Genomic DNA, 10,016 nt, shown 5'->3' with positions numbered 1-10,016 from the left:
CTTGGGAGGGGGGGTGCCCCCTCCCTTGCTCCTTTCCCCTCCTTTCCACTAAGGCCCATTAAGGCCCATATACCTCCCGGGGGGTTCCGATAACCTCCCGGAGCTTCGGTATTGTACCAATCTCACCGGAACCTTTCCGATGTCCAAATATAGTCGTCCAATATATCGATCTTCATATCTCGACCATTTCGAGACTCCTCGTCATGTCCGTGATCACATCCGGGACTCCGAACAACCTTCGGTACATCAAAATGCATAAACTCATAATATAACTGTTATCTAACTTTAAGCGTGCGGACCCTACGGGTTCGAGAACTATGTAGACATGACTGAGACACGTCTCCGGTCAATAACCAATAGTGGAACCTGGATGCTCATATTGGCTCCTACATATTCTACGAAGATCTTTATCGGTCAAACCGCATAACAACATATGTTGTTCCCTTTGTCATCGGTATGTTACTTGCCCGAGATTCGATCGTCGGTATCTCAATACCTAGTTCAATCTCATTACTGGCAAGTCCCTTTACTCGTTACGTAATGCATCATCCCGTAACTAACTCATTAGCTACATTGCTTGCAAGGCTTATAGTGATGTGCATTACCGAGAGGGCCCAGAGATACCTCTCCGACAATCAGAGTGACAAATCCTAATCTCGAAATACGTCAACTCAACAAGTACCTTTGGAGACACCTGTAGAGCACCTTTATAATCACCCAGTTACGTTGTGACGTTTGGTAGCACACAAAGTGTTCCTCCGGTAAGCGGGAGTTACATAATCTCATAGTCATAGGAACATGTATAAGTCATGAAGAAAGCAATAGCAACATACTAAACGATCAAGTGCTAAGCTAACGGAATGGGTCAAGTCAATCACATCATTCTCCTAATAATATGATCTCGTTAATCAAATGACAACTCATGTCTATGGTTAGGAAACTTAACCATCTTTAATTCACGAGCTAGTTAAGTAGAGGCATACTAGTGACACTATGTTTGTCTATGTATTCACACATGTATTATGTTTCCGGGTAATACAATTCTAGCATGAATAATAAACATTTATCATGATATGAGGAAATAAATAATAACTTTATTATTGCCTCTAGGGCATATTTCCTTCAGTCTCCCACTTGCACTAGAGTCAATAATCTAGATTACATAGTAATGATTCTAACACCCATGGAGCCTTGGCGCTGATCATGTTTTGCTCGTGGAAGAGGCTTAGCCAACGGGTCTGCAACATTCAGATCCGTATGTATCTTGCAAATCTCTATGTCTCCCACCTGGACTTGGTCCCGGATGGAATTGAAGCAACTTTTGATGTGCTTGGTTCTCTTGTGAAATCTGGATTCCTTTGCCAAGGCAATTGCACCAGTATTTGTCACAAAAGATTTTCATTGGACCAGATGCACTAGGTATGACACCTAGATCGGATATGAACTCCTTCATCCAGACTCTTTCATTTGCTGCTTCTGAAGCAGCTATGTACTCTGCTTCACATGTAGATCCCACCACGACGCTTTGTTTAGAACTGCACCAACTGACAGCTCCACCGTTCAATATAAACACATATCCGGTTTGTGATTTAGAATCTTCCGGATCAGTGTCAAAGCTTGCATCGACGTAACCATTTACGACTAGCTCTTTGTCACCTCCATAAACGAGAAACATATCCTTAGTCCTTTTCAGGTATTTCAGGATGTTCTTGACCGCTGTCCAGTGATCCACTCCTGGATTACTTTGGTACCTCCCTGCTAAACTAATAGCAAGGCACACATCAGGTCTGGTACACAACATTGCATACATGATAGAGCCTATGGTTGAAGCATAGGGAACTTCTTTCATTTTCTCTCTATCTTCTGCAGTGGTCGGGCATTGAGTCTGACTCAATTTCACACCTTGTATTACAGGCAAGAACCCTTTCTTTGCTTGATCCATTTTGAACTTTTTCAAAACTTTATCAAGGTATGTACTTTCTGAAAGTCCAATTAAGCATCTTGATCTATCTCTATAGATCTTGATGCCCAATATGTAAGCAGCTTCACCGAGGTCTTTCATCGAAAAACTTTTATTCAAGTATCCTTTTATGCTATCCAGAAATTCTATATCATTTCCAATCAATAATATGTCGTCCACATATAATATTAGAAATGCTACAGAGCTCTCACTCACTTTCTTGTAAATACAGGCTTCTCCAAAAGTCTGTATAGAACCATATGCTTTGATCACACTATCAAAGTGTTTATTCCAACTCCGAGAGGCTTGCACCAGTCCATAAATGGATCGCTGGAGCTTGCACACTTTGTTAGCATCCTTTGGATCGACAAAACCTTCTGGTTGCATCATATACAACTCTTTCCAAAAATCCATTCAGGAATGCAGTTTTGACATCCATTTGCCAAATTTCATAATCATAAAATGCGACAATTGCTAACATGATTCGGACAGACTTAAGCATCACTACGGGTGAGAAAGTCTCATCATAGTCAACCCCTTGAACTTGTCGAAAACCTTTCGCAACAAGTCGAGCTTTGTAGACAGTAATATTACCATCAGCGTCAGTCTTCTTCTTGAAGATCCATTTATTCTCGATGGCTTGCCGATCATCGGGCTAATTAACCAAAGTCCATACTTTGTTCTCATACATGGATCCCATCTCAGGTTTCATGGCCTCAAGCCATTTTGCGGAATCTGGGCTCATCATCGCTTCCTCATAGTTCTTAGGTTCGCCATGGTCAAGTAACATGACCTCCAGAATAGGATTACCGTACCACTCTGGTGTGGATCTTACTCTGATTGACCTACGAGGTTCTGTAGTAACTTGATCTGAAGTTTCATGATCAACATCATTAGCTCCCTCACTTATTGGTGTAGTCGTCACAGGAACCGGTTGCTGCGATGAACTATTTTCCAATAAAGGAGTAGGTACAGTTACCTCATCAAGTTCTACTTTCCTCCCACTCACTTCTTTCGAGAGAAACTCCTTCTCTAGAAAGGATCCATTCTTGGCAACAAAAGTCTTGCCTTCGGATCTGTGATAGAAGGTGTACCCAACAATTTCCTTTGGGTATCCTATGAAGACACATTTCTCCGATTTGGGTTTGAGCTTATCGGGTTGAAGCTTTTTCACATAAGCATCATATCCGCAAACTTTAAGAAACGACAACTTTGGTTTCTTGCCAAACCGCAGTTCATAAGGCGTTGTCTCAACAGATTTTGATGGTGCCCTATTTAACGTGAATGTGGCCGTCTCTAAAGCATAACCCCAAAACGATAGCGGTAAATCAGTAAGAGACATCATAGATCGCACCATATCTAGTAAAGTACGATTACAACGTTCGGACACACCATTACGCTGTGGTGTTCCGGGTGGCGTGAGTTGCGAAACTATTCCGCATTGCTTTAAATGTAAACCAAACTTGTAACTCTAATGTTCTCCTCCACGATCAGATCGTAGAAACTTTATTTTCTTGTTACGATGATTTTAAACTTCACTCTGAAATTCTTTGAACTTTTCAAATGTTTCAGACTTATGTTTCATTAAGTAGATTTACCCATATCTGCTCAAATCATCCGTGAAGGTGAGAAAATAATGATACCCGCCGCGAGCCTCAATATTCATTGGACCACATACATTAGTATGTATGATTTCTAACAAATCAGTTGCTCGCTCCATAGTTCCGGAGAACGGTGTTTTAGTCATCTTGCCCATGAGGCATGGTTCGCAAGTACCAAGTGATTCATAATCAAGTGATTCCAAAAGTCCATCAGTATGGAGTTTTTTCATGCGCTTTACACCAATATGACCTAAACGGCAGTGCCACAAATAAGTTGCACTATCATTAACAACTCTGCATCTTTTGGCTTCAACATTATGAATATGTGTGTCACTACTATCGAGATTCATTAGAAATAGACCACTCTTTAAGGGTGCATGACCATAAAAGATATTACTCATATAAATAGAACAACCATTATTCTCAGATTTAAATGAATAACCGTCTCGCATCAAACAAGATCCAGATATAATGTCCATGCTCAACGCTGGCACCAAATTACAATTATTTAGGTCTAAAACTAATCCCGAAGGTAGATGTAGAGGTAGCGTGCCGACGGCGATCACATCGACTTTGGAACCATTTCCCACGCGCATCGTCACCTCGTCCTTGGCCAGTGTCCGCTTAATCCGTAGTCCCTGTTTCGAGTTGCAAATGTTAGCAACAGAACCAGTATCAAATTCCCAAGTGCTACTGCGAGCTCTGGTAAGCTACACATCAATAACATGTATATCACATATAACTTTGTTCACCTTGCCATCCTTCTTATCCGCCAAATACTTGGGGCAGTTCCGCTTCTAGTGACCAGTGTGCTTGCAGTAGAAGCACTCAGTCTCAGGCTTAGGTCCAGACTTGGGTTTCTTCTCTTGAGCAGCAACTTGTTTGCTGTTCTTTTTGAAGTTCCTCTTCTTTTTCCCTTTGCCCTTTTTCTTGAAAATGGTGGTCTTATTGACCATCAACACTTGATGCTCCTTCTTGATTTCTTCCTCCGCAACCTTTAGCATTGCGAAGAGCTCGGGAATAGTTTTATCCATCCCTTGCATATTATAGTTCATCATGAAGCTCTTGTAGCTTGGTGGTAGTGATTGAAGAATTCTGTCAATGACGCTATCATCTGGAAGATTAACTCCCAGTTGAATCAAGTGATTGTTATACCGAGACATTCTGAGTATATGCTCACTGACAGAACTATTCTCCTCCATCTTGCAGCTGTAGAACTTATTGGAGACTTCATATCTCTCAATCCGGGCATTTGCTTGAAATATTAACTTCAACTCCTGGAACATCTCATATGCTCCATGACGTTCAAAACATAGTTGAAGTCCCGGTTCTAAGCCGTAAAGCATGGCACACTGAACTATCGAGTAGTCATCAGCTTTGCTCTGCCAGACGTTCATAGCATCTAGTGTTGCTCCTGCAGCAGGTTTGGCACCTAGCGGTGCTTCTAGGATGTAATTCTTCTGTGCAGTAATGAGGATAATCCTCAAGTTATGGACCCAGTCCGTGTAATTGCTACCATCATCTTTCAACTTTGCTTTCTCAAGGAACACATTAAAATTCAACGGAACAACAACACGAGCCATCTATCTACAATAAACATAGACAAGCAAAATACTATCAGGTACTAAGTTCATGATAAATTTAAGTTCAATTAATCATATTACTTAAGAACTCCCACTTAGATAGACATCCCTCTAATCATCTAAGTGATCACGTGACCCAAATCAACTAAACCATAACCGATCATCACGTGAAATGGAGTAGTTTTAAATGATGAACATCACTATGTTGATCATATCTACTATATGATTCACGCTCGACCTTTCGGTCTCAGTATTCCGAGGCCATATCTGCATATGCTAGGCTCGTCAAGTTTAACCTGAGTATTCTACGTGTGCAAAACTGGCTTGCACCCGTTGTAGATGGACGTAGAGCTTATCACACCCGATCATCACGTGGTGTCTGGGCACGACAAACTTTGGCGATGGTGCATACTCAGGGAGAAAACTTTTATCTTGAAATTTAGTGAGAGATCATCTTATAATGCTACAGTCAATCAAAGCAAGATAAGATGCATAAAATATAAACATCACATGCAATCGATATAAGTGATATGATATGGCCATCATCATCTTGTGCTTGTGATCTCCATCTTCGAAGCACCATCATGATCACCATCGTCACCGGCGCAACACCTTGATCTCCATCGTAGCATCGTTGTCGTCTCGCCAACTATTGCTTCTACGACTATTGCTACCGCTTAGTGATAAAATAAAGCAATTGCAGGGCGATTGCATTGCATACAATAAAGTGACAACCATATGGCTCCTGCCAGTTGCCAATAACTCGGTTACAAAACATGATCATCTCATACAATAAAATATAGCATCACGTCTTGACCATATCACATCACAACATGCCCTGCAAAAACAAGTTAGACATCCTCTACTTTGTTGTTGCAAGTTTTACGTGGATGCTACGGGCTGAGCAAGAACCGTTCTTACCTACGCATCAAAACCACAACGATAGTTCGTCAAGTTAGTGCTGTTTTAACCTTCTCAAGGACCGGGCGTAGCCACACTCGGTTCAACTAAAGTTGGAGAAACTGACACCCGCCAGCCACCTGTGTGCAAAGCACGTCGGTAGAACCAGTCTCGCGTAAGCGTACGCGTAATGTTGGTCCGGGCCGCTTCATCCAACAATACTGCCGAACCAAAGTGTGACATGTTGGTAAGCAGTATGACTTGTATCGCCCACAATTCACTTGTGTTCTACTCGTGCATATAACAACAACGCATAAAACCTGGCTCGGATGCCACTGTTGGGAAACATAGTAATTTCAAAAAATTTCCTACGCACACGCAAGATCATGGTGATGCATAGCAACAAGAGGGGAGAGTGTTGTCTACGTACCCTCGTAGACCGTAAGCGGAAGTGTTACACAACATGGTTGATGTAGTCGTACGTCTTCACGGCCTGACCGATCAAGCACCGAAAGCACGGCACTTCCAAGTTCTTGCACACGTTCAGCTCGATGACGTTCCTCGAACTCCGATCCAGCCGAGTGTCGAGGGAGAGTTCTGTCAGCACGACGGCGTGGTGACGATGATGATGTTCTACCATCGCAGGGCTTCGCCTAAGCACCACTACGATATTATCAAGGAGGACTATGGTGGAGGGGAGCACCGCACACGACTAAGAGATCAATGATCAATTGTTAAGTCTATGGGGTGCCCCCCTCCCCCATATATAAAGGAGTGGAGGAGGGGGCTGGCCTTGGGGAGAGGCGCCCCCTAGGGGGGTAGTCCAACTCCCACCGGGAGTAGGATTCCCCCCTTTCCTATTTGGAGAGGGAGAGGGAAGGAAGAGGAAGGAAAGGGGGGCCGGCCCCACTCCCAATTCGGATTGGGCTTGGGGGGGGGGGGCTCCCTTGCTCCTTTCCCCTCCTTTCCACTAAGGCCCATTAAGGCCCATATACCTCCCAAGGGGTTCCGATAACCTCCCGGATCTCCGGTATTGTCCCAATCTCACCTGGAGCCTTTCCGGTGTCCAAATATAGTCGTCCAATCACTACAAAAAAAATACACTTCCCTAAGGATATGTGTTTGTCACAGTAGGTCGCGTTTTTTGTCATGCATGTACATCCATAACAAATTTATGACAGAATCAAGAAAGTCATACCTGTGCTGTCGTAGAAGTGTTCTATGACATTACCAAAATTATCATCACGGAAGTGTCCACTTCCATGACGATAAATCGCGCGTCACATAAGTGCTTTTGTCAAGGGTGACCGACACGTGGCATCCACCGTAACGGAATGCCGTTAAGCTATCGGGTCGGATTTTGGATCCGATAACCCGTTAACAGCCCCGACCAATGGGAAATTTCCACGTGTAAAATTCTGATTGGCCGAAGGGAACACCTATCAGCTCGTCAGTGGGCCAGATGTCGCCCGTCCATTGGAGGAGACATGCCTATGATACGTCAACACGTGGCTGGGCCCAACAGAGGCCCATATAGGTTAAAAAGGCCGGCCCAGTCAAAGGCCCGTAGAACTTAATTAGGTACTAGTGGGTCAGCCCAATAACGGCCTGCTTAATAAAGGCCTATTTACGGACCGAAGCCAGATCTGGCCCGTTAATTGTTCGCCCAATATTTGGGCCCATTTACGACCCGAAGCCAGATCTGGCCCGTTAATTGTTCGCCCAATATTTGGGCCCATTTACGACCCGAAGCCAGATCTGGCCCGTTAATTGTTTGCCGAATATTTGGGCCCAACTACAGCCCTGTGACTTTCGGCCTGTTAGAGGCCTGATGTAGACATGGGCCCATTTTAGCCCGGTGTGACTTTCGGCCTGGGAATGGCCCGTGCTTCCCATGGGCCATATATGGTCCGACGGGACATCGGGCCCACTAACGGCCCATGCTAAAGGTGGCAACAGTTAAGCCCAACGTGACTTTGGGCCTATTAAAGGCCTGTCATGTAATTCGGCCCATTGATGCCTATACTAAGCTTTCGCCCTCTTGAAGGCCCATGATATCAGTGGGCCAACTAAGGCCCGAGATATGTTTCGGCCTGGTAACGGCCCGTGAGCTAACTGGGCCGAAAATGGCCCGGTCTACATTTCGGCCTGCTGAAGGCACGTCGACGACTAGTGAAAACTGAGGCCCAACATGCATTTTGGCCTGCTAAAGGCCCATGGTTTCATCTCGGCCGTAACAGGCCATTACAATATTCAGCCTGTTAATGGCTCAATGCTACCTGGGCCAAACTAAGCGCTGGGTCGACAAAAGGCCCAACTAAAATATAGGCCGGTGTAAGTTTGGGCCTGGCACAATGTGTGAAGGCCCCAACCATTCGGGCCCAAGAAAGACGCAGGCCGGCCCAATTGTGGCCCGCTAAAAACCTGGCCCGTTAGAGTCGAATGTTTCGACCCGGTCGACTACATCTGATTTTTTTCAGATAGCGAATGATGGCAGTAACTAGTAGGAATTAAGAACAAACCTACTCTATACAATAAAGAAATTACGGCATAGTAACTAAGAATAAACCTACACTATACAATAAAGGATTTAAGGTATATTACATCCACTGGGCATCGAAGTTCGCCACCAGTGATCATAAAGCGCAACGAAGAAGCAGATTACAAAAACTGGGTACCATTGCAGCGTAACAAAATAATACTGAACCGAGACCACTTCCAAGACAGTTCAAGAAAGGTTAGCCTTACGAGGGAACTGCTGCGCAAGATGCTGAGCAAGGCTGCGAGACCGGCCTAGCATGTCGGTCATAGCTTCCAGGTGTAGCTGTTTATCTATGAGGTTCTCATTGGTGTTCTCCGCAATCTTTCTTAGAGATAGGACTTCAAGTCGAAGTTGAGTTGCAGAATGCCTTTCTGCTAGAACTTGGGACTGAAGAAGTCGAACTGATTCAGAAAACGAATTCTGTGAGCTTGTCTGACTGTTAGTCTCAAGTAACTTGAACACTGCATCAAGACAAGACATTGGGGTTGTCTCGCTATCTTCAAGATGTTTTGCCTTCTTTGCTGCAATATATGTTGGGTTTGTCTGACAGCCTTCAACAGACTTGTGCATGCCATTAGGCATATCAGCCTGAAACAAAGCAGAGAGATGATAGGTTTTGCACGTGTATAAACAAAAATGATAACTATTCTGTTAATTCTATCCAATTTCAAATTAGAAAATAAAGAGTAAGTTCAAAATATCAATAGCATAATTTGGCATTGTTCATAATGCGGGGAGCTTCACCACACTACTGGATTACCATGTCAACATAACAAGCATAGATGAAGGGCAAAGAAAATCATTATATCTATTTTGGATGATGTGCATGGCATGTTGTTCATATCATCAGCCACATCAGTAAGATAAAACAGGAGATGACAAGGTGCAAAAGTGGGCTGCTTCACCACACACTGGATTATAGATCCACAAAACCAAGCATACATATAGGGAGTATTAAGTAATGTGCATGGTATGAATAAGGAATTTGGTTTTAAAGGTAAAATTTAGAACTTACGGTTCTTACGAACATGCATTTTGGTAGAAACAGCAAACTAAACAGCAGTAAACGATAGGGAGTATGAGCAAATTAAGCAGCAATTGAGGATAAAGGCTTTAGAAGGACCGACTTACATTAACAGTTAACACCGGCTTTATAATGCCCTTCTGCATGTCAAGGGAAGGATAACTCAAGAATTTCAGCACAGAATCTTCTTCATAAGCATTGCTTGTACTCTACATTTTGTAGAGAGTAATTATAGATATGATAATACTGGAAGGGATAGAGGATAATGAAGATAAGATGCAGATTGATGCTACATAATCAACTACCAATCCCTGGAAGTACAAACGTTACAGGACAAAATGTACTGACAAGAGCAATGGGCTACACTTCTGCACTGGCATTGTCTGTGTATTCTACTTGTTGGTAA

The sequence above is a fragment of the Triticum dicoccoides genome, chromosome 7B, assembly GCF_002162155.2.
Source record: "Triticum dicoccoides isolate Atlit2015 ecotype Zavitan chromosome 7B, WEW_v2.0, whole genome shotgun sequence".
NCBI lineage: Eukaryota > Viridiplantae > Streptophyta > Magnoliopsida > Poales > Poaceae > Triticum > Triticum dicoccoides.
Note: the sequence above shows the minus strand (reverse complement) of the source record.